Source organism: Sinohyriopsis cumingii, chromosome 1, assembly GCF_028554795.1.
Source record: "Sinohyriopsis cumingii isolate HCF-2022 chromosome 1, ASM2855479v2, whole genome shotgun sequence".
Classification (NCBI taxonomy): Eukaryota; Metazoa; Mollusca; class Bivalvia; order Unionida; family Unionidae; genus Sinohyriopsis; species Sinohyriopsis cumingii.
In genome coordinates this window covers 88,882,308-88,906,932 of record NC_142961.1, presented here as the reverse complement: position 1 = coordinate 88,906,932, position 24,625 = coordinate 88,882,308, and the positions used below count along the sequence as shown (strand labels likewise).

General features: G+C 37.2%; 1 long non-coding RNA gene across 1 annotated transcript in view; it reads left to right on the top strand.

Moving 5' to 3' along the window:
* Positions 1-2,664: 2,664 nt before the first annotated feature.
* LOC149807305 (uncharacterized) overlaps positions 2,665-24,625 on the top strand; it is a 119,847-nt gene continuing 97,886 nt past the window's right edge. The window contains exon 1 of the long non-coding RNA XR_016414909.1: positions 2,665-2,758. This is a non-coding gene — a long non-coding RNA (uncharacterized LOC149807305). The remainder of the gene's footprint in view (positions 2,759-24,625) is intronic.

Below are 24,625 nucleotides of genomic sequence, written 5' to 3'. Positions count from 1 at the left end.
TTGTCATGAAGAGACGTTCTGATCAAATTTAGTGTGGATCAGATAATTTGGTGCAGTCAGTAAATGTAACTATCCCGTCTTACTGTCAAAATGTATCTATTCCATGGGTCACCATTATTTTTAAAATGTAGTATGAATTTTATTAGGATTAAACTGTTATGAAAAAGATATTGACACATTTACTTTACTTTACAGTGAGCAATTTAAAAATAGAAATATGTTTGTATGTATTTTCTGGTATTTCTGGTACTACCCCTAAGCAGGTCCCAGGATAGTCTTAACCAAACTGATTGGTTTGACAGTAAAAAAGCCATTTACCTGGCCACTGCACCTACCCAAGCTTCATGTTTTTCAATTTATAGGTATCCCCAACTTTTTGGAGAAAAAAAGTGAAACAAAATTATGCCATTTCATTTGTCCAGTTTTCAGTTCATATATCTATCCCTCTTTTATTTTAGCTCATTGACTCTTTTAATTATTATTATTGAAGTTCATTAAAATTTGATATACAGTGAGATTGAATGTCAGTGCTTAATGTTATCAGTTAGCAGAGTTATAGCCCTTGTCAAATTAACCCACCAGATTTATGGCCCTTGTCAATTGAACCCACCGACTTTGGTTTTTGCACCAATCATAACTCTTAATTATTGTTGGGTGTCCAGTAGATTAATATGCACTGTTAAACTGATAAGACCTTGGATAATCTTGATTTTAGACATCAGAGATCATCACTCATCAGAGTCATTGCTCCCAATAATATCAGACTGACATACATCAGTTTCTGCACAATAACTATTTTGATTTGCATCAATGTCTATTAGCATTTAAATTGGTATAAAGGTTTTTTGTAGATGAGACTGTGAATGAGTATGATTGTAAATATTCTGCAGGGTCTATTCTAGGATACACCATTACAAGATATGTGCTTAATTCTAAAGAAAATTTGCCAAAAAATTAAAAGAAAGTGCAATAAAATGTAAAATGTACTTAATATAACCTTTATTTCTTCTATAAATCACTCAAATATTTAGAAATTTTCATCCTTATTTTAAAAACTGTATGGGGAATATTCCCACTAAATATTCATTCTAGAATTTGACCTTTAGTCTGTGACATCACTGAGCAGAAGTACAGCCCTGATTCTTGGACTCACCCACTTTGCTTTCTGTATGGTTAGCATACCAGGCCATTATCCATACAGTTGAATAGTTAATGGTCCAGTGTCCATGGTCCATTGTTTGTCTGTCAACATTTGACATGTTCAGATCTGTTTAGCCATTTTGACCACTTTAAAAAAGATGTTCATTTACATAAGCAGTCATATGGCTTCCTTGCTAGCTAGATGGAAAATGTATATTTGACATCTTAAATTTCTGAGCGAGTTTTGACTAGTCACATGACTGTTAGTTTGTAGGAAAGCAAAATGACCTGGCATTCAGTTACAGTTTTAATAATTGATAAAACTGATTATAAATGAATAAAGTTTATTTTTTGTGATAATGTTACTTTACACCTTTGAATGACTGCAGCCAATAAGAGGTTTCGTAAAATAGCTTGGTGACTGATAATTTTGCAAGTATTTTCTTGAAGTAATATGTTTTTGGACACAGCCTAAGTCAGAGGATTAAAAATTATAATATGTGGATCGCTGGTAGTCCACAAGGTTCATTCGGGTGGTCTAAGGAAAGTTTTACAATCAACATTAGGAAAATTCATTAAGACTCCACGAAGACCCTTAGCAATCATTAATTGTTCCACAAAGAGCCTTAGCAATCATTAATTGTTCCACGAAGACCCTTAGCAATCATTAATTGTTCCACGAAGACCCTTAGCAATCATTAAGTGGTCTGCTGAGATCCTCAGAAAATGTTTAAGTAGTCTGTGAAAAGAAAGTTCAAGAACCACCAGCCTAAATAAATCTGATGTCTGATTTTCCAGTAAAAAGTCTTATTCATTTCCTTTTTGCATATTGGTGAAATTTTAGTGCATTGTAGTCGAGATGTTTATGATGACTAGTTAGATTATAGCAGAGGAGGAATACTTACATGTCAATTATCTTGCAAGTTGTGGATCTTATACATGTATGGCTGAGTTTTCTGGTTTATGGATATGTATCAAATACATTAAATAAGCAAGTAATGTTTTTTCATTAACTACCATATACATAAAAATATATATATTTGCCTTTATTAATTCATTGTAGCACATTAGTGTAGGTGCTGATTTCATTGCCATGGTGATTTTATTTCACCCATTTTCTTTGGAACACCAATGAAGTAATTTAGTATAATTTTGGACAGCTTCCCACCCACATCACCACCATCACAAATACACAATTGTGCAGTCTGAGAAAACAGAAAATATGGTGTGTATAGCTTGTAAATTATTTTATTACCAGACTTTGATATTAAAACTTTAATTAAAACTATAATTTTGGAGACCAAAATAAGGAGGTAATAGACTGCTGTAAACTTCAAAGTTAAATCTTTACCAAACTGTAAAATGTCAATTTAAACTTGTGGTGCTCTTAAACACATGTACTTAACTTAATATGTGAATGTGTGCATTTGAGATTTTTAATTAGCTATAACAATATGAGTCATATCGCTATGATGTGTGCTGTATACACTTTATAGTGGTATCTAGCACTGGGGCATCATGCTGCAGACATATTGGATCACCCAGTCACATTATCCTGACACCAGTCTGACAAGTCTTAACATTAACATCTTAATGCTGAGTGCCAAGTGAGGCATCTGTAAGTACCATTTTTGTAAGTCTTTGGTATGACTAAGGTTCAAACTGGTGGCCTCCTGCATCTGAGGCAGACATTCTAACCACTTATGCCAGCATATGAGTAAGGATGTGAATATTGTACTATAAATAGCTTAGTAGTTAGAGCATTGTGACAGTATACACGTACCATGGGTCTTGGGATTGATACCTCACAAAGGTATTATTTTTTTTTTCAGTTCCTAACTTATCATAATGAAAATCTGATAATGCTCATTCTGACAGGATTTCGAATTTGTGTAAAGTAGGGTATAAATATACAGTGAAATCTGTGTATGATGGACACTTAATGGACCACAACCAGCCGTCTTTTTATTGCTTACCTCTTATATTGAAGTAAAACATAAAAATTAAAAAAATGCGCCCAAGTTCTGAGTATATGTATAAAACTTTTTGCTCAGGTGGGTCACAATATACTGTAGTATATATGGCATTTATGCAAGCAGTCATGCAAAGATCTTTATTGTGAGTAAATTCTTATTGAACCCTGCCATTTTCTTAGAAGAAGACTTTGTAGGAGCATTTAATTTTACATGTTTTACCAACATTATATCAGGCTGAGCTTTTAATGGCTTCTCATATGGCAACCATTTGGCTGCCCTGGCATGCAGGGAAAAAATGCTGCTTAACCAAAATTACTCTGTCAATTGTTTCTCCAATTGTTAACTAGTGTGGCCAACAAGGTGAGCTTCTCAGGCCCACCTGGGCCTCCTATTTGTACAATCTTGCTTAAACATGCAATTTGTTGGGGCTCATATCAATCCAATTGATACTTTATTTACAGCCTTCATAAATCTTCAGATTTCATATATTAATGCAAGAATTGACTTTAGCCAGGGTTTTTTAACTTAAGGAATGAATAGAGCCATGCTAATGTATTTTGCTATTAATATGTTATGGTGATCCCTCTTTCAGTTTTTAAGCATGTGTGTGTGTGTGTGTGTGTGTGTGTGATTTTTAAAAATCCTAATTTGCATATGGCTTGCTACTAGTTAATTTATTTCATCAAGTACAACTTTGTTAACAAAATGTTTAGTTACAATTTCCATGGCATACTGTATGAAACATTTAAGGGATAATATTGACTCAATATTTGGTAATAAGGGCTTATATTGATTCTTAACTGGTAATAAGAAAAGATAAGTGAAATAACTTACATGAATTATGCATTTTAAATTAATTCTAATCCATTCTTTGAGTGTTAATATGGCATTTAAAGTAACTGTCCTATATTTGAGACCATGAAGCCCAGACTCTTTCCATGGCAGGGAAAGGGATGATAATGGATTGACTTCTCTAGTTCTGTTTGAAAATCAATTTGTGCAGATAACATTATCTTTTTGCATGCTTCAGAAAATTGGAAGTGTTAAAAAAGAAGTGCAAAGAAGTGCAGGGTCTATTCACACCTAATACTAAGTTGTAACCTTGACACTGCAGTAAGTCTTTGTCTTGTTGCAATTAGTGACACAAAATTAATTTATATCTGGTTTTCACTTTCTAAAACCAAGAAAGTGAGATAAATAGCAATGACAGAAATTAAAATGTAGAAACTTCTTAGAATCTGTGACCATACATATACATTATATAGAACTCTGTGTTATTTTGAAGAAATTTATTATGAGGGTTCATTTTCAACAGGTTTGTTCTTTCTTTTATAAAAGGCCTATAAGTTAGACCATACCATCATATGATAGTCCACCTGTACATTTGTTCCCTGTTTTGTTTCTGCATACTGAGATATTCACCAGATATTGCTATAAAACTTTGAAAATTGCTTGCAATGAAGAAACTATCGATTCAGACATGAGGTAAATGCTGAATATCACAGGAACTGAAAGAAAGAAACTGTTTCCAGACAATAACTTGACTTGTATGTCAGATACCTTGACCAAACTTTGTAAATGTCTTGCATTTAAGAAAAGAAACAAACATATTGATTTTAGGGTCTAACGATCAATGTTTAGGATAACAATACACCTAATTTGATGCAATTGTATTGCTGATTTGCATTGGAGACAATGAAGATGCCTGTGATTCAGTTTAGGTCACATGGCAGAAAGAACGAAAAATGATATCACAAAACTGTTAGAGTTCTGCCTCAGATTCTTGACTCAGCTGTGTCGGGCCCTGTGTGGCCAAATGGTCTAAATTGATCACCTTTACAGACATCACTGACATCTCACCTCAGAAAGCATGGGTTGGAGTCTGTCTCAGCCAACATGGGTATGTTAATAACCTTGCCAGTAGCTTCCTGCAGGTTGGTGATTCTTCCCAGGGATTTTCTGGTTCTTCCTCCACCAGATATAATGACTGCCATGTGTAGCCTATCACGTTTTGAAAAATGGGGTTTAATAACAATGACTACTACAATTTGTAGATGGATTTCATTTGAGACAGGGAAGACATCTATAAATTTTGGGTTATAAGGTTATAGATCAAAGGACTCAATGGAGGCAAAGTCTTTTCCACAAGCTAACTCAAGTCCTATACCACTAACCATGACCAAACTTTGTGGATGGCTTGCATTTGAGACATGAATGGCACCTTTACATTCTGGGGTTAATAGGTCAAATGTGAATGCCACTTTGAAAGAAGAATAAATGTTTCTACCACATAACTAGAGTTTTACCTTGGCCAAAGTTTATGGATAGTTTTGATTTGACAAAAGGAAGACACTGATTGATTTTGGGATTCACAGGGTGAAAGGTCAAGGTGAGGTTTAGGTGACATTGACTCCAAGAATAAGTAATTTCTGTGCCATATTCCTAGCCCAAAGTGCATAAGTACAGTAAATGATGTCTTGAAAGACCACTGCTGTGAGAGAGCACCTGCCTTGAGAGATCAGATAGAGAGTGCACAGATTTATTGATTATAGTGTCATGATCTGTATTGAGAGACCACCTATTTTGAGAGATCATCAAGTGTTGACAGAGGGGCGTTTCTGTCAAGAGAGCTTCTACTCTAGCTTGCATTTGTGTCAGCCTCTTTTCAGTTAGCTTGCATATGAGGCAAGGAACAAACCTAGTGATTTTTGGTAAAAGAGTCCAAGGTGACAGTGGCATGGCACACAAGTTAACCAGGTACTATTTCTGCTAGTACCTGCATACATAAGCAATGAATGAAGGTTTTATATTAAAGTATAAAAATAATATTTACAATAGGGCAGAAAGATAATGTACCATTAGAAAATGAATGTTTATTGATATTCTAGTCCTATATGTAAATGGTGATTTGATGAAAATAAGAAAATTGTTGCCAGATTTTATGTTTGGTTGATTGTTGATCTGACATTATAGATACATGTATGAAGAAAGTTTTAACTGTTTTTAAAAAAAATAAAGCTTTGATGATTTTAATTACTTGAATTGATAAACAGTGTAATAGTGTATATACTTGCTTAGATGATTTTAATTGCTTGAATTGATAAACAGTGTAATAGTGTATATACTTGCATAGATGATTTTAATTGCTTGAATTGATAAACAGTGTAATAGTGTATATACTTGCTTAGATGATTTTAATTACTTGAATTGATAAACAGTGTAATACTGTATATACTTACTAAGAAGTCAAGTCCAGTTGCAAATTGCACTGACCCAGATCTGCCATCACATTATCCACCAGCAGATATGAATCAATGTAGTTTATTAGGAGTAATCAGTAGAACAAACAATATAGATCCTGATCTGCTGCACCAGCAGAACAGGGTCTATGTTGTTTGCAGTTTTGCTCAACTTATCACCAAGTATATACAGTACCTCTATGATTAAGAAATGATCCCAATGTTTATTGGCAGTCAGAGGGTACAAGGCAGACACTCTAACCACCCTGGTACATTGCTGTTCTGAAACTGACTTTTAGAAATTCTATGCAACTAATAGGATTTTAAATTAATTTGTGAAATTATATAACCAGTTTTTAATAGAGCAACCTCTAGTGTTGGGAATTTATTGAAATTGTTTGACATTTAAAGACAGATGGTTGGTTTATCATAACTGATGTACCATTGATTTTAATCAATTGAAGATGTTTTATTATCTCTTTTCATGGACAATGTAATTTTCATATATTTGGTAGCAGTTAAGCTTCTTATCCCATCATAAGTTTGAATAGTTTACCAGCACCTTTGTTGTTAGCCATGTTGTTGGCACATTGTTGCCCTTAACAACATCTGACTCTAATAACTGGACGCTGTTATGTGTGTGTGTGTGTGTGTGTGTGATTTGGATTTTTAGTGTAGCTTTAACAATTTTTCAGTCATATTGCTATTATATCTGCAGTGTGACAGTTTATAGTGATGTCTAGTACCGGGGCATCATGCCGCAGACATGTAGCATGATGTCCCACCCAGTCACATTATCCTGACACCAGGCTGACCAGTCCTAATACTATCCTCTTAATGCTGAGCGCCAAGCAAGGCAGATGTTAGTACCATTTTTGTAAGTCTTTGGTATGACTCGACCGGGGATCAAACCCATGACCTTCCACTTCCAAGGCAGACACTCTAACCACTAGGCCACCAGAGCGGTTGGAAACTGTTATGTGAATATCTTACTTTGACTGGAAAATTGCATCATAAAAAGTTGAATATTTAAGAAAACAAAAACTTTGCATATATTCAATAATAAAAAGTCATAATCTACACTTTGCTGTCTGACATTTCTGATGAAGTTTTGATTATTTCAATTAATTGTCACACCACTAGCAATATCTGTACATATTTATGGTGTGATATATAGAATAAGTGATATTTTTCATGCTACTGGGACTGCGACATTGATTTTTATGCCTCAACTCTTTTGAATTCAATTACAAATCATTATGAATGTTTGCAAACATTGTTGAACCATCTCTGGGTCAGAAGTGTGGGGAATGCGTATTTTAACAACATGCCCTCTCCTCTCCCCTCCCCCACCCACACTACCGGTTATAAGTTTCTTGGAGTGTGGCATGGGTAGGCCTACTTTTGAACATGCAACTATCATCTAAGAAATACAGTAACTGCAGCATTGATTTTCTTCATCTGGAATTAGCATGCAGATTAAGGTAAAAGAATATCAGGTTGAAATGTTCATGGATTTTCCATAACGGCTATGTGATCAGTACGCTGATATGTTTTATGACTGGCAAATAAAGGATGATGCAGAATGTGTTCCATGATTTTGGATGCTCCATTTATTTAGGCATTTTTATGATTATAAACAATAAATAGCTTTTAAGCATGTAATTGTATATCTCCAAAAGCATGGAAGGCATAACATGTTTCTAGTGGCAGACCATCATTTGTTTGTCTGTCACACTGAGTTTCTAAGCAAAATATCCCAGGAACTATGGAACCAAACCACAACTAATTGAATATTTATATGCCCTGCATGAGAGGGCTGCAAAACCTGATTATATTCAGGTGAACTTGGCCTAAGTTCAAGGTCACAGGGTGACACTTTGTATTTAACCCTATATGTGTGTGTGCATTGGAAAGGTAATTGTGAGAAATAAGATTTGTCGCCTGAAGATTTTTTGTTGTGACTTTTATTTTGGTTTTTAAAGCACTTTTAATGCATTATCGCTGAATCTTGGCTAGGAAATGAGATCTAATTGCAGTTCCCAAAGACACTAGTCATTAGAGCAGATCTCAGGTGCCAATTGTTTTAAACTTATTTCTATAGATTCTCATTACTGAAAAATCTGTATATTTGTATTAGCAGTTTATTGCCATAATTTTTAAGGTATTTTGTAGTTTAATTAATTTTTATCGCATTAGTATTTGTACATTATAAGAAAACAAACTCATGATGCATTAAAATGAATAATTCATTGTACTTCCATTGTTACCCAGATATTTAAATTGGAAAAAGATGTTGATTTTATGCCAAATACGCAAAATCAATTTTAATGAATTTAATTGGTTTAGTTTTGTATTTAATGGCAGAGCCATGTAATGTCAGTTTGAATGTATTGACTTGGTTTGGTGTTTTATGGCACAGCAACACAAATAGGTTACTTAGTGCTTAGACAATTGAAATCAAGTGCCTTGCTCAGGAACAAACATTTAATACTAGAATTTGAACCAGCACCCTTTTGCCACAGGTTTAGCATGCTTACAGGATGCAGAAGAGCACACCAGGCCAAGCCCACATCTCTGAGCCAACATTTAAATGACTGATTCTTCAATATGTCAAGTCCTGACTATAACATTATACATTATGACACATGAATGCAGAACCTTTTTCTGATTTATTAGTCGTATAACTTTGTAGCTGAAAATTCCACTTTAAACAGCTAGAAACAGTGGACACAAGGGCATCTAGGATCGATTCACAAACAATGGACACAATGGCGTTTTGGACAGTTTTGCAAACAGATCTAACATGCCTGAATGGGAGCAACAGTAAAGATTTTATCTGAGATTTGCAATGGTGTTATTGTTGTCAATATCTGGTTTGCCAGCTCAACTGATTTTATATCCAGTAAAACTCCATTTAGAACAATGAACTTCATGCCAAAATATGCAAGACTTTTTGTCTCATAATGCTTACTGGATGAATTGGCCATAAAGCTATGGAAACTTATGGTATTAAACTCAGTTTCTACCATTTGCGGTTCATCCACCAAGAGCCGTTTTAGACTTATCTGTAAAAAAAATGTATGTTTTAATTAAATTTACAAGGAAGTACCCGAACATCAAGCCCATCCAGGTTTGTACAAACAATGACAAATCAGCTATTAAGTATAGTCACAGTATTAGAAACAGGTACCCCTCCTTAAACTCAAACCACTTCTCAAAAACTGCTCAGAATTTGAATAAATTTAACAGAAAGCATTCTGGCCTAAAGTCCCTTCAGTTTTATCCAAAATTGATGCCAGACCACCATCCTATGTGGCTTCTAAAACACACATTAAAGGACCATTTCCTCTACAGAATATTACATAATCTGACAGAAAGGAGTCTGCAGTGTGGCATGTTGGATTTTCAGGTTTTTATAAATAATGTTGATTCATGATCCAAAGATCTGGCTGTTGCTGAATATTGAACAGCTTTTAAATAACTTCATCTAAAATATGTTCATATGTACACACAAAATGTAGACTGGTTGTTCTATATGGCCACAGACTTTTCTCAAAACCTGTTCAACTTAATATGAGAAACTTGTACAGAAAGCATCCTTATTTAAAGGACCCTATATGGATGGTGCAGTTCTGTCATCCAGTATGGTCACTGTTCCTAAAAATAGAAGACAAAAACTTTCAATGAGATCTTAAAAACTGATAATAGAATTTGACAAAAGTGAACAGAAATAATAATAACAATAATAATAATAATAATAATAATAATAATAATAAATACATTTTTTTAAAGAGGAGAACGTGGTAATAATAAACTATTATCCCGTGTGTCCCTCAGGATGAACAAACTATTGTAAATACAACAAAAATTTATAATAATGAAGCATGCATTGATACTTTAAGTATAAAAGCACAAGTGTATATGATACATGTTGAAAGAATAAATCGGATTGCATGTAATTCAATATTTACAATGAAAACTGCCTTTGAAGATAATGGTTGTACATTTGTATTTTGAATGCATTTAGATTTGTTTCTGAGATTATGGTTTTAAGTGCCCATTCAATAGAATAGCAGTAGAATAAGCAAATTTTTAAAAGTATTTGTTTTTGAAAATGATGTTCAGCAATGGTCATTTGTAATTAATCTCAGTTTAGGTTATTAGCGTTATTCTTCTGGCCTTAAATAAAACATGCCATATCAATACCGTGGACAATAGTACACAATAATACGGACATTTGGTTGGCTAATCTGCATTCAAATTTCAGCCATTTCATTGCAGGGAATAGGATTTTGAATGGTGAATCAAATGGTAAATTTAGCATAATTATTGCTGCCTTCGTTTGAAGTTTATGGTTTATTTCTGTGTTTATCAGTTGTATTTATCAAAATTGTGCAGCAGTACTCCAAAAGAGGAAATATGAATACACTGTAAAGTAATTTCTGATGGTAGATACCATATATACTTGCTTATAAGTCCAACTGCAAACTGCACAGACCCCGATCTACCATTGCATAATGCATCAGCAGATCTGGGTCTGAGCAGTTTGTTAGGATTAATCTGTTGAAAAAAAGAACATAGTCCCTGATCTGAAGGCACTTTATACTGTGGTGATCAGGATCATTGTTGTTTGCAGTTTGACCAGACTTAGAAGTGAGTATATACAGTAAGTTTTTGTTCTCTGTAAAAGCTACTTACACTGGCTACTGAGCAAACCTGGTTGACTTGCTTACACCAGTCTGGACTGGCCCCCTGTACTAGTCAGTATATTGTTATGATGGCAAGGAGATTCAGTGTTTTATAAAATTACGGAATATGAGAACAAAGTCATGAAATGAATGTTTTAGTTCCCACTGTAATTGTCTGATGTTTATGTCTGGATAAATGTTTGATTTAAGACAGATCTTGAGAATTAGGTCAGACTGCTTAAAAATTATAAACACAACTGCAGCTGATGCATCACTGTCTGACAATCATTATGCAGTCACTCTGATAAAACTGAAATGTCAGCTAAGGTTTACAAGGTCAAAGAAGCAGGAAAATAACTGCATCTTTCTTAGTATAAACTAAATGTGTAAACTTAATTCCAGGAATATACACATTCACTGAGGTGCCTGCAATTTCATTTCAATGATGTGATGATAGGGTTAGTTTTAAAAATATCAGTGATGTGTATAAGACACTTTTCTTTTGCTAATATATACTTATTTTTCATATATATTTCTTGACTTAACAAAGTATCTCTTAATCTGTTATGGAAGTATGATATGTATATTTTTTGAATTTAACCTGGGTTAGGCTGACATATGTTATGAGTCTATGCTCTTAAAATAAGTAACAGAAAAGAGTGAAGACAACAAGCTTTGTAAAATTTAACAAATAATTTATTTCCCTATAATGCAAAGTGAAAAACAAGAAGAAAAAAACTTACAGTATTGCAAATTAAATCCAAATTATAATCCAAGAATTAAAGACACAAGTCCTAGTAATGAAAAGTTCTGAATAAAACTCAGTTCAAGTCCTGAAGAGATCCAAAACTGATGGCAATGACATCTCTGCTATGGTCAGCAAAGTGCTGATGTGTCAACAGTCTCTTGTTGAATCACAGAAATATTATTCCAGGTTTGACTCCAGTATAAATTCCAATTAATGTCTTTATCCAAGAATTTTGTCAGAGCCCTTTTGTGATTCCAGAAAAAATAATCACTTGAATTCAATAATTTGAAGAAAAATAAAATTCAGACCAAACTGGTCACAACATAATAGTAACTTATAGTGCTAGATGTTCAAGCACAACTGATAAAATCCTTACAGTCTCAAGATTATATAGTTCTCTGCTTGACTTAAGGTCACATTAGCATTTTCTATTAAAAAAACTATTACCTAATGGAACATAACCTTTTAGAATGATCTTAATGAACCTTGTTTACTTACAATACTATTAAATTCACATGGGAATATCCAAAAACCCTGACCCTGATCAACATATTTACCACTTCTTGTTTACCTGAATAAATAATTCAGTTAATGAGCTCATACACATGGAGAATAATGAAGCTATTATTAATTGTTTACATACATGAAATAAATAAAAAAGTCAATCAGGTCAAGCAGAAATGAACCCAATTTTGGACAAGGTCAAGTCCAGTAAACAATATTGCATTACAATAACATGTAATGAAATTATAAAAAATGTAAAACTAACAGGTTAACAATTAAATTAGATATACATAACAAATAGAACACACACATAAGAAATAATTCTGGATACAGCAATTGAAAACTTGTAGGAAGTTGGTCTTAAATGAAAACATCTAGCATACATTATAGCCAGTCATCAGTTTTGCATCTGTCACACATTTTGCGCAAATATCTAGTCAAGTAATGACATTTTATATGATTTTATTTTCTTTGTTATTATTATTATTATTATTATTATTATTATTGTTGTTATTATTATTATTACTACAGTTTTCAGGGTTTTTAGTGGCTTGGTCAAGCATCATGGACAATGGGTGGGTCCTTTCTGTTGTAAGTAATGGTACTGGGTTTAGTTTTGTGAACACCCCCTCTATCAAGGACTCACATGTACTTTCACCAGACTAATCTGGTGAAATTAAGCAAAAGTTGCACACCCTTTTGCAGAGAGGGGCAGTTGAGAGGGCCCTGAATAATCAGCCTCCTGCACGCGACTCCCAAATCGTTTGGTCACCAAGATATTTTGTATCATTATTGATCTCTCCCAATCAAACTACCGTAGTTTCTTTCAGAGGAACATTTCAGTCTGGAGACCACTTCCTCAATCTGGAATGTGATGCTTCCATAAAATTCGGCAGTCCCATTGATATTCAGGATGCCTTTTTACACATCCTGATATTTCCTCCACATCAGAATTACTCCCAGTTTTTCTTGGACAGGGAAATCTTTAAATTCCTTGTTCTGCTATTCAGAATTGCTTCTGCAGTCCTTGTGCTAGTCATTGGAGTAGTATCATCCTATCTCTAATTACTGGGAATGCTGATTCTCCATTATTTCAGTGACTGTCTATCCACAATGTGCAGTCTCAGAGAACATACCCTCCAAGTTTGCCACTTTCTGGGGAAGAATAATGTTTTAGCAGACAGTCTGACCAGGTCAGGCAAAACAATTCAAACAGAATGGACTATTAACTGCTCCATAATGGAATCCATTTTCTCATTGAACAGAAAACCTCTGGCAGACTTGTTTGTGACCAACAGACTTTCCTTTATGTCTCTCCAGTCTCAGATCAGAGAGCATGGACAGTGGATGCATTGTGGGATTGTCTATTCATGTACATATTCTCAAATTCCAAATGCTACTTAAAGTTGTACAAAAAGTCAGAACTTCAATGCTTGTATCATTCTTATAGCCCCATTGTGGCCCCAATGATTGTGGTTGAAGGATCTTCTTAGTCTTGTTGATAGATCAACCCAGGCCTCTGCCTTACAGGAGGGATCTTCTGTCACAACACAAGAGCTCCCTCCTACACAACAACCAACACATTCTCCACTTTCATGCTTGGTTCATCGCAAGCAACTATCTGCCAGAACAGGTTTTCTTGCCAGAATGCCAGTTCCATCATTTAAACAAGGAGAGCATCAATATTCAAGTTCTGTAATGCCAGGTAGAGAATCTTGTGTGATTGATGTAGTAGGAAACGCATTGATTTTAGTTGTCCCTTTGTAACTTCTGTTGCTGATTTCCTTTTGTTCCTTTTAGAAAACTCAGAATCAACTATCAGGTGCTGTAGAGCCACTATTTCTGAAAACAAACATTTTCTCAGGGCTCAGCAATTGGTTTAGATTCCCATTTTGCTGATCTCAGATGGAATTTATCTATTGTACTTTGGTCTTTAACCAAATCCCCTAAGTGAGGCAGCATTTAAGGACCTCACATTCAAAACTGTTTTTATTCACTTTTTCATATGTGAGAAATTCATGCATTGTATGTTGACACTGGCTATATCTGGTTGAGTGGGAATGATGAATGCTTTTTCTCTTTTTTGTCACCCAGGATTTTCAACCAAAAATCAGTTGACTTCAGTAGCTCTATTACCTAAAGGGATTCCAAGTGTCAGTTGATTATTTGATGGAAATGATCAAGATAGGTTTATGTCCAGTTAGGGCAATGCTTTTTTAAAAATCTAAATGCTTTGAAAGCTAAAAGAAAGGGTAGGAAACATCTTTTTCTTCCTCATAAGTGCTCCATTGATATTTCAGCCTCCACAATCTTATGGTGGATTGTCACATGATCAAAAGAGTCCCTTAACGATAGAGACCCTTCTTTCATGAAACTGAAAGCCATCGAGGTTTGAGCCATTGCTGCCTCAGGGGCTTATCTAAATCACTTTTACTTGGAGGATGTCATGGTGGCAGCATTTAAGTAATCCCATACAGGCTTCTCTTTCTACCTACACTCCTTAGCACAACAAAGCAAAGGAGGCCCAGTCCAGCAATTTGTAAAGTGGATCTCTCCCTCAAATGCAAAGTACTTTCTATTTTTCTCTGTTTTTTTTTTACTTTTGTTTTTTATTATCAGTGTTAAAACATCAGCACCCTTACCTAACTGGCAAATTCAACTACATAATAGTGATGGGTATTACTGCTATTAAAATGTAGTTTTGGAGAGTGGGTTAAAACTAATTTTAATTATGTCATACTTACCCATCATTACTGAATGTCACTGATGTCTTAGCATACTGTAGTCTAAGAAAAGAATAACTGTTTCTGCTCAGACTTAATGGATGTACACATGGACGGCTTTATTGTCAATTCTCTAATCTATGGGAAATGTTCATGGACGAGATTTGTTGACATGAAAATAGTAGATCCCCCTCAAAGGGAGGAGCAGTTAAATATTCTTCATGTTCATAGTAGCATGTTGCTGCCTTCTACAAGGAAGTGCATTGTTCATCCCACTCTCTTGATAGCGTATCACACCTTCCTGTGGGACAGGAGGTGCACTGCTCTTAACACTTCCTGAGTAGTTATGAGTTACATCCTCCCGAATTGTAGCCTGCTGTTTTTTTATGTTTCATTTTGTTTTTGTTTGTTTGTATTTGCTAGTTTTATATTCCTTAACTTTCTTTAAGCCTGCTTGACCTGCTAAGCTACAATTTTCTCTTCTGAGTGTAGCATGCCTCCTTTTTTAATACTTAACCTTGTGAAGACACCCAAGAAAGGTGATTTCTCACTGAACGTTATTTTTCTATTACTGTTGACTTTTCCAATTATTACTTTATGTATCCTGTTTCTGGATATAATTTTTTTGTGTAAAAACATATTTTCATAAGAAGAGAAAGTAATATGTCTAAGCGAGGTGTGTGACACAACCCCAATTGTTTATTCTATGCAGATGGTTGTCCCTTCTGTAGTCTATGATTACACAAGATCTGGGATTTTGCTGAAAGTAGATGCAAATAAGTGAAGAAAAGAGTATCCTCCTCCCTGTTCTCTTGAGTCTCAGAGACTCACAGGGTTAGTGTCCCTCTTGCAAGGGAGTTTATAAACTGGTGGAGAGTGAGTTGTGCACTCCCATTAGGGAGGAGCAGCTCCATCTGCATTCCAAGATGGCAGTGAGCAGTTTGTACACTCCTGAAAGGAAGGAGCAGCACCCTCTCTTTTTCACTAAGAGAGCGAGCATGTTGTTCCCTTCCAGCAGGAGATTGGGTCAAAAAGACGGAGGGGTATAGACCTTCTCCCAAATGAACTAGGTTGGGGGAGAGTCACCATAACTCACCTTTGGAGTACAATGATAGGAACATTTTGTTGACTCCATGGGAGGAGAGTTAAATGTTCAAGTTCCTCCTCACCCCAAGTCTCTGCAGCAACAGAGTCATTGGTTCACACAGTCCTGCCTCCCATGATGAACATGTCCCTTCTGTCCTCATTGATGCACACCAGTTAGACACAAAAAAGGCTGATATGGTATCCCATCCCTTTGGGATCTCTGTCTCTCTCACTCACTGATTATGGAGGCAGAGACCTGATCCTTTGATAAGGCAGTAAATGAGGTTTACTGTCTCTTTTCCAGTGACATGTGTCCAAAAACCTTCAGGTTCTGGTGACTGAAATTCTTTCCAATTTGGAGAAACGTTCTTGGGCAAACTCTTAACTAGATGCTCTCAATTAGTCAAGGTCAAGGAGCTCTATCTAAAGATTTAGCAAGGACACTGCTAGACAATGTATCTATAAAGTTCATACCCCTTCCTGGCCCACTGAACTGTCTAGTTTGGATGCTGAAGTGGCTTGAGTGTGTATTTCTATGTTGACCTGTGCTTGCTTTCCAGTAAAAACAGTGGATTCCTTAAGGAAAAAGGCAATGTCTCTGGTAACTGTAGCCTCACATGCTGACCTCTGTTCAGTAGTCTCCTTCAGTCTGCTGGCATTGGTAGGCTGACCCTAAAAGGGAATGCCACAAAGACCTAGGGTCATTCCTAAGGATAATGTTGGACAGCACTTGTGACTTGCTCCCTCTCTTGTAGAGCATAATCGTTCAACTAGCATCAGACTTAACCTCTTTTCAGATGCTAGGTTTGGCAAAGAGTTGATGGCTGGGTAATTTGTATCATAAAACTTGGCTATCTGCTGAAGTTCCAGGATCTCCCTTCTCTAATAAGGTCTCCAGTTTCTTTAACCAATTAAATCTGGTGCTCTTAAAGGAATAGGTTTACTCCCTTCTTCTGAAGAGTGCAGTAGAAAGGGTGTTAAAAGATCAATCCCAGACCAACTACTCCTGAATTATCCTGGTTCCACGTAAAGGGGGAATTATCTAATTATCTAATTATAATTACTTCCTTGAACAGACTTTAGCTGGAGGAACCATTTAAGATGGAAACCACAACTTCAATCATGAATGCTATAAGACCATGGCAATTGGGCTGTCTCCATCAATCCTTATGATGTATGCCATCATATCCCCATCTTTCCTCCACACAGGAAGTACCTCCAGTATTGCTTTGATGGGAATGTCTTCCAATTTCAATCTGACATTTGACCCATCCTCTGCCCCCTCTCACTCTTTTGTTAAGGAAGCACAGACCTTGTCTTTCGATAAGGCAGAGGTTTACTGCCTCTTGTCCAGTGACCTATGTCCCAAACCTTCAGGTTCTGGTGACTCTGAAATTCATTTCCAGTTTGGAGAAACTAGCCTCTGCACACAGTACTTTTACTAGGGTCATGGGAGTAGCTTCATCCCATTTAAGTTTAATAAGTATCATGGCCAACTAGAGCCCCTCAGACTAGATTTGTTTTGTTGCTAGTCCATAGTGACCAGGCTGGTTCTCCTCTTAAACTTATGAAAGAAATCAGTCCTAAATCCATCCCAAGATTTTGTCTATGAATTTCCTCACAAACAAAGGATTAGTCGGTGTCCCTCAGCACAGAGTAGACAAGATCATGACCTTGTTGTGTCCCTCAGCACAGAGTAGACAAGATCATGACCTTGTTGTGTCCCTCAGCACAGAGTAGACAAGATCATGACCTTGTTGTGTCCCTCAGCACAGAGTAGACAAGATCATGACCTTGTTGTGTCCCTCAGCACAGAGTAGACAAGATCATGACCTTGTTGTGTCCCTCAGCACAGAGTAGACAAGATCATGACCGTGTTGGAGGTGCTGAAGGTAAAGACCATGTTTTATTTTATGTTAAGCAGTGAATTACTTGATTTTGTAATTAAAATAATATTGATATTTCAATGTAATGAAAAAATAACAATATTTTTTCACTACAGGAACTACTTTTGGGGGTCAGAACATACTTACCTCCCTTTGATTTTCTGTCAGTGAAATACATTATCCTTATGTAGTAGCTGTTGTCTTATTAATAACCCCTGTATATTATCCTTGAAACTTGTAGTTTGTTATTCTGGAAATATCAGTTATTTTTATCAATCTGATGTGGAACTAATTTTGTGCGCAGATACACATAGCACAGCATAACATGTACGGAAAACAGCTGACATTACCATAAGAAATCTGCTAATTCACTGCGTCACAAACTTTAGGTAGCCAACTTATGTGAGCATAAAATAAAAAGAATATTTGCTTGAAACGAGTGAATAACGATACATTTCATCTCGTGGGTGAAAAACTCTAGTATTTCATCCACTCGATGAAATATATCTGTTATTCACTCGTTTAAAGCAAATATCCTCTATATATTTTTCTCTCTTTTGAGGATTTTGAACTCTGCTCTAGACCTGGTTTTCCTAGGCAACTGCACTTGCATCTTCTCCAGTATTTCCTTCTAGCGGCATGGAAGCCACACAAGGACCTCTTCAATGCTCTGATTTCTCTTGGTTGGGATTTCTGCCATCATCAGATGTGTTGAATAGAATCCCCAATTTACCCCACCACTCTAACTCCACTCTTATCCATTCACAGATGCATCACATTCAGTGTGGGACATCTGTCTAGAGTTAGAATGACTTGTTCTTCAGGGTTCATGGTCCCGGGGGGACTCTACCCTCCACATCAGCAACTTGAAAATAAGGTCAGTGTTCTTAGGCCTTCATGGGTGCATTCACCCATTAAGAGGTTGCTGCATGATGGTCTCCTCTGGCAACACATGGATGGTAGCATCCCTCAGGAGACAAGGAGGCACACACATACCTCTCTGTGTGGAGCTTTTTAACCTTGTATGCTGAGCAACCTATGACAGAATTGCCCTCTGAGTTTGCCACATTACTGGTAGGAAGAATTTGTTGGCAATCAGTCAGTCAGTCAAAGAAGAGGAGGATAGTCATATTAGAATGGTCACTCCACCAATCCATAACAGACTCCATGTTCCATTTGTGAAATATCCCTTCAGTGGATTTGTTTTCCACCAATCCAAACAACAAGCTCCCTTTTACATTACCCTAGTCTCCATCCAAAAGGTCTTTGCAATGACACTTTCAGCCTATAGTGAGATTGTCTGCTTGCTTTCACATTCCTAATTTTCAGGATAATCCAACAGGTCCTACATCAAGTCATACACTCCACTGCAAAGTTCAGTTTGACTGCCCATTTGTGGTCCTAGTGATGATGGCTCAGCTTTTTTCTTGGTCTGCTGGTGGACCATCCCAAGAACTTACATCAGAAAGGGAACACCTGTTGCAGCACAGGGGCTCTCTGGTACACAACAGCCCACATATCCCCCACCTTCGTGCCAGGCTGATCTCAAATAAATTGTTTTCAATGAAAGTTGCCAAGTGCATCATTCATTTCAGGAGAAGATCTTAGGTGTATTATGCCAAATGGAGAATCTTTTGTGATAGGTGTGGTAGAAAAACACATGAATCTTACATTTTCCCTCTTTGGGTTCACTGGTTGATTTTCTTCTCTTCCTTTTCAAAGAAAAACAATGCTCAGTTCTACTATTAAGACCTATTGAACTGACCTTTATGACATTCTCAAAGTTTCAAAAGGCCTGGCTAATGGGACAGATTCTCACTTTGTAGAACTGATAAGATATTTTGAACTGCAAATACCTATGTATTGCTCTCTACTACTGAAAAGGGATATTTCTTCTTTTTTTTCCTCTTAATACAACCCTTCTGCCTCATGAACCTTTCAGTGAAGCTTCCTTCAAGAACCTTACCCTCAGGAGGATTTTTTGTTACCTCAGAGTCTGCGAGACAAAGGAGCATGCTTCATGCCCTATCCATAGGCACAGAGTAGAACTGTCTGAGGTTCAGCAGTAATTATGAATCAGTTTCTCTCCTTTGCATACCAGACTTTTTTAAGCAAAACACCAGCTTACTTTGGTTGCTCCACTACCGATTCAGCTCCCCAATCTCAGAGATACATGTGGTAGCGATGAACTAGATAGACTTTTAAGTCCAGTTAGGGCTCGAAGCTTTTACTTGGCAGCCTTTATCTTTTCCTGATATTTCAACCTGCACCATTTCTAGCTGGATTCCATTATCTATTAAGATAGCTTACCAGTCCCTTGCTGAAGGGGACCTGTCTTTAATGCTTCTATTGTTTATCTCTCTGAATGTTGTCCATGTGAATTCCATCCTGAAGTAGTCTCCTGCTCTTCAGTGAATGTGTTTCCCTTGTGCTTGTTTTTTGTTCACCAGTTGTGGGATCATCAAGCCTCCCACCAAACTGACTAAATCAGCAACAGGTATGGTATTACTGATATTAAAATGTATTTGGGGGATTAAAACTAGCTGTAATGATGTAATACTTACCTGTTGCTATTGCTAAATTTCCTCCTTATACCCTACACTGATGCCCCACTTAGTTAGGCCACTCCATGGAAAAGAATGAGAGTGGCATTGCATATGAACAGTATGTGCAGGAAGTATCATAGGAGTGATCCAGTGTTCTTCTGGTTCACACTAATGGGAGGGGAAAATATTCATCATGTGGTTGGGGGTACTATCCTCCCTGAAAAGTACCAAAGTACCAGCTATGCACACATAATTAAAAATTAGTTTTACTCTGCTAAAAAAGCACTACATGTCTGATTGCCATTACCTATCTCTATTGGGAGTCTTGAACATCACTGCTGATCTGGTTCCTATAGGATGTCACCATATATGCCCTCTACAGTTCCTTCTCTTCGCAAGGTGGAAACCACACAGACATTGTCTATCAGCTTTTATTCATCTAGGACATGGTTTTTATCATCTTTCACTGGTTCATGAATCAGGACAGATCCCTTAAGTACTCTCCTATCTGTTTACCAGTGTGTCAGAGTCTGGTTATAGTGCTTATTTGCCAGAGGGTGTAATTCTCCAGGGTCTTTATACTCATGACAAATTATCGCTCTGCATTAACATTCTTGAAATCAAAGCTGTATTTCTAGTTTTTCCAGGGTTCATTGACAGAGTAAAGGGTCCATGACAACACATCTATTATATTATATCTCCGATATCAAGGAGCTGCACATTCATCTTCTCTTTGAAATAACATTTGGAACTTCCTCTGGTAGGAACCTATGTAAAATATTGCCATCTGTGTTCACCAGATTCCAGAGAGGAAAAACTAATTAGTGCACAGTGTGTCCAGGCGAGGCAAAGTAGTCCTCATGGAATGGTTTCTTCACTGCTTCATAACAGAGTTTCTTTATTCACTGAGTGGAAAACCTCCAGTCTTGGGTCACAGCACATGGGCAGTGGATGCATCCAGCTTCTGCTGGATTTGTCTGTCTGTGTATGCTTTCCCATCATTTTGACTCCTACCTCAGGTTCTATAAAACATTAAAACTTTCACTGCTCACATCATTCTCACATATCCCCATTGTGGCCTCAATGGTTGGTTCAGTGTACTCTACCTTGTCATGGATCAAATGAAGCCTCTACCTCACAGGAGGACTCTTCTGTCACAACACTAGGGGCTTCCTCCCACACAACAACCCACACAGTATCCACTGTAATGCTTAGCTCATATCAGGTGATCTATCCACCAGAACAAGTTTTTTTGGGGCCAGAATGCCAGTTGCATCATTCATGCCAGAAGATGTTTGACATCCAAGGCCTGTGATGCCAGAATTTTATGTCATCAGTGCAGTAAGATACATGTTGATCTCAGCTGTCACTCTGTAACTTCTGTTGCTGATTTTCTTTTCTTCCTTTTCAAGAACAAAAGATATTCGGTATCAACTATCAACTGCTATAGAACTGCCATTTTGAACACACTTATATAGCAGCAGGGGGGGCGAATCCGACATTTTGTCCAATCGTCATTTTGCTTTATTAATACTTTCTGCACTCAGCGGATCCGGTGTCGTCAGCGCCCAGTAAAAAAAAAACGACGTCGTCGTCGGTGGGTCGTCCAATCGTCACTTGGTTTAATTAATACTTTCTGCGTGCCGATCCCAGCGTCGTCAGTGTCCGGTAAAAAAGCGCGACGACCACGTCGATGTCATTGCCCCCCCTGCTGCTAAGAAGTTATTTACAATGAAAATTAGTTACAATTTAACCGAATATTTGGTCAAGTCCGATACGATATCGTGTCCGAGGATCATGTAAATTTATCGTTACAAATCCATGTGGGGTCGACTGAGCATGACTAAAAAAGTTTCGAAAACCATTAAAGTCCATGTCACCGCCACACCAAGTTTGCCAGATATTTCGTAGCGTGTGTGTATCAACGCCGTTGAATACAGCAAGAATATTACAGTTGTCTCTGATTACTTTTGGAATCTGAGTGTATCGTTGAGTGACATATATCACGTCGGTGTTTTTATGCCTGCCTCTGGAAAATATCCTAGCTGGGTTTTTTTGATTGTCTAACATAACATCATCGTACACGACTAGATTGTTAACGTCGCCATCAATATCATCAATACCTGGTGCATCATTGATATCTGTAATAAACTCAATAACATTTTTTTCAGCGATCGCTGATGCATTCTCGTTAAAATCTTTCAACACCTCGTAGCATCGTTGATCATCCACACTAGGGGCGATTAAATACAACTTATCCCACTTCATCCATCTCATTATTAAATTGAGTAACAATTGCGTCTTGCCGGATCCAGATGGTCCGATGATAATCATCCGGGTCGAGTTTGGTAACGCTGCAACATGCTTAACTGGTTCTCTTGTTTTAGTCGCCGAAAAATCAATTATATTCATATCTCTATACATAAATTATGGATTTATATTGTGTGAAGTGTAGAGTGCGTACTGGCACAAATGATATGACAACCATTACAACAAGAAATAACAGATCGGCACTTACTGGTAAGTGTGTACAATGCGGTACAAAGAAATTTAGATTTATTTCTGCTAGACCCGGGGATGCTTTAAAAAAAGCGAGGAGGTGATATTGCAGCCAAGTTATCAAAACTCCCCGGAACCCCGTGGGCAAAGTATCCAGGAGAAAAGCACCTCCCAGGATATAGCTACTGTGGCCCCGGAACACGATTAGATATCAGACTCGATGATCAAAATCAGCCCAAACCCGGTGAGTATCCAATAAACGCTATCGATAAGGCGTGTCATGCTCATGATGTTGCTTACTACAAAAGTAGCGATCTGCAACAACGTCATATCGCGGATGTAAAATTAATTCACGCGTTAAATGCTATTCCTGATAAATCATTCAAAGAAAAATTGGCTTCATGGTTGGTAAAATCGGCTATGAAAGGTAAATTAATGATTGGAAGCGGAGCTTCTCGCGCTGGTAATTGAAAACGCTAGCGTTTATAATAACAACGTGGAATCCATCTATTATTCTCCGAGAGGATACTGGAAGGGGAAGGCCGCAATTGGTAAACTCGCAAGCGCTGCAAAGGTAACAAAGGCCGTTGCGGCTAATTGGTTATCCAAACAGGCTATATGGCAAATCTATCTACCACCACCTAAACAAATCAACTTCTCACACTTTGATGTCAGCGTACCTAATGAAGTTCATCAGGCTGATATACTATTTCTGCCGCATGACAACGGTTACAAATACGCGCTAACCGTAGTTGATGTTGCGAGTCGATACAAACAAGCGGAGCCGTTAAAAACAAAGTCAGCAACTGAAGTAGCCGATGCGTTTGAGCGGATTTACCGAAGGGGTCCTCTGCGCTGGCCAAATCTATTACAAGTTGATCCTGGCAATGAATTTCGCGGCGCTGTTTTATCAACGCTGAAACATCATAGCGTCGCGATACGACGAGGTCATACTGCGCTACATCGTGATCAGGCAATTGTTGAACGATTCAATCGGACTCTTGCTGAACGGTTATTTGGGTATCAATACGCGAAGGAATTCATCCAAGAAAAACGATCTCGTGAATGGGTCAAAAGGTTGCCAGGCGTAATTGCAGCGTTAAATAACGAGATTACCCGAGCAATCAACATTAAGCCCAGCGACGCGATTAAAAAAAAGTATATACCCGGAAGATCAAAAATAGATAGCGTTTCCAAGCCGATTCTCGGCGATGTCACTGTTAGATATCTGTATGAACCAGGAGAGCTTGAAGGCGGTAAAAAAAGAGCTACTGATCCTATTTGGAGTGTTACCACGCATAACATATCAACGATAACACGATCAACTGGTAGACCACCGATCTATAGACTGGATTCAACTGCTCCTCAGCGCGGATTTACTCGCGAGCAACTACAAGTGATACCTGACGATACTCAATTGCCCCCACGTGGCCTTAACTAGCGCCGTTGCGTCTATTGCACTCAAGACAAGTTAACCTCACATTACCACGGATATGACCGAGACTGTTATCGATCCTGTCCACGGTAAATTGGCGAGCGTCTTTATCCGAATAACGCCAGCGCATTACACAATTGCAACTCACGCAG